The sequence below is a fragment of the Salvelinus sp. IW2-2015 genome, linkage group LG1, assembly GCF_002910315.2.
Source record: "Salvelinus sp. IW2-2015 linkage group LG1, ASM291031v2, whole genome shotgun sequence".
NCBI classification, from domain to species: domain Eukaryota; kingdom Metazoa; phylum Chordata; class Actinopteri; order Salmoniformes; family Salmonidae; genus Salvelinus; species Salvelinus sp. IW2-2015.
In genome coordinates this window covers 29,301,034-29,303,272 of record NC_036838.1, presented here as the reverse complement: position 1 = coordinate 29,303,272, position 2,239 = coordinate 29,301,034, and positions in this window count along the sequence as shown.

The following is a 2,239-nucleotide window of genomic DNA, read 5'->3' as shown; positions in this document are numbered from 1 at the left end:
GCGCTCCTCCTTAGCAAGTGGATTAAGTGAGGCGTCGCATAATAACTGCGACGCCACAAGAGGGAGTCGCGCCCGTCTCTACACACTCAACAGGCATTCCAATGTAGCCAACAGTGTATAGATTTGACCCATAGCCTAATATTCAGTTGATGTTTAGACTACTTCAGTATTACATCACTGACATATACAACCTGAAGCCAGACTACATGCAAACTAAACCCTTCAGTAGAATATAATACACTACATCTCATTCAAAAACATGGGCATTAATATGGAGTTGGTCTGCCCTTTGCTGCTATAACAGCCTCCACTCTGCTGCTAGGACTTGCTTCCATTCAGGCACAGAGCATTAGCGAGGTCGGCACTGATGTTGGGAGATTAGGCCTGGCTCGCAGTCGGCATTCCAATTCATCCCAAAGGTGTTCGATGGGGTTGAAGTCAGGGCTCTGTGCAGAACAGTCAAGTTATTTCACACTGATTTCAACAAACCATTTCTGTATGGACCTTGCTTTGTGCACGGGGTCTTTGTCATGCTGAAACAGGAAAGGGCCTTCCCCAAACTGTTGCCACAAAGTTAGAAGCACATAATCGTCTAGAATGTCATTGTATGCTGCAGCGTTAAGATTTCCATTCACTGGAACTAAGAGGCCTAGCCTGAACCATGAAAAACAGCCCCAGACCACTATTCCTCTTCCACCAAACTTTACAGTTGGCACTATACATTGGGGCAGGTAGCGTTCCCCTGGCATCCGCCAAACCCAGATTCGTCCGTCGTACTGCCAGATGGGGAAGCGTGATTCATCACTCCAGAGAACGCGTTTCCACTGCTCTAGAGTCCAATGGCTGCAAGCTTTACACCCCTCCAGCCGACGCTTGGCATTGCGCATGGTGATCTAAGGCTGCTCGGCCATGGAAACCCATTTCATGAAGCTCCYGACGAACAGTTCTTGTGCTGACGTTGCTTCCAGAGGCAGTTTGGAACTCGGTAGTGAGTGTTGCAACCTGGGACAGACGATTTCTACGCTATACGTTTTCACTTCACAATAACAGCGCTTAGAGTTGACCGGGGCAGCTCTAGCAGGGCAGAAATTTGAGGAACTGACTTGTTGGAAAGGTAGCATCCTATGATGGTGCCACGCTGAAAGTCACTGAGCTCTTCAGTACGGGCCATTCTACTGCCAATGTTTTTCTTTGGAGATTGCATGGCTGTGTCCCCTTTTTTCATACACCTGTCAGCAACGGGTGTGGCTGAAATATTTGAATCCACTAATTTGAAGGGGGTTCCACATTCTTTTGGCCTTGTAGTGTATACAATATAATAGAATGGAATAGACACTTAATTGTGCATTTTGTAACTCTGGTACATAATGCTAAATGTGTTTGTATTATTTCATTTTTTTGCCAGAGATGTTTGAAACATAGCAAAATCAAAACCACAAGTGAGTTGAAATGACCACTGCAACAAAAACACTGTCAGTCATGGCCCCAACCCAGAGCTGTTGGCTTGAGTGAAATTGGCCTTATGGGTCCTAGCTGTAAAGTTCTAAGTCCCCAGTGACTCTGTGCAGCTGCTGCCGTCCCCCAAGGAGAAACGGAGGGGGCGATTGGTCGTTACGAGTCACCAGGGAGCTCAGGGGGGGAGCAGCGGAGGGGACACAAGCTCTGGGAAAATGGTGCGAGGCAGAATGAGGAGTCGCTGCCGGACTCACAAGGGGCAACACACATGCTGCGCTTCAATCTGCACTCCCTCTTTTTTTGCGGTTGCATTTCAAAAGATACCTAAATGGAGAAAAACACACAAAAGCATAGAGCAGGATGAGTGGCAGAGGAGTATAGGCTAGCCGTGATATTGCCTTAAAAAGAGGTTTGAATGATATATTTCTATGCGTATTGCATGGGACGTAATGACAAGCATGTGAAGTTTAGAGAGGAGCTGAATGAGCACAGGCCTACATCTCATTTGTATCATCACTGGACATAGTTTAATAATATCTGATTCCAAATAATCACTCCTTAGGCTGCACATCCAGGGTTAATCCTCAAAACAAGTCGTCAAATATTTCCCTTTTCATTCCTTTCGGATTCATTGTGTCGTATGGGTGAGAAGGGGGTGTGATATTTTGTGTGTGCAAATGACAATGTGCATGATTATACCCCCCTTCTCACCCATATGACAATTGCATGGCCAGTAACTATTCACTAAGTAATACCTGTTATAGCCACGCCACCTCATCAACCC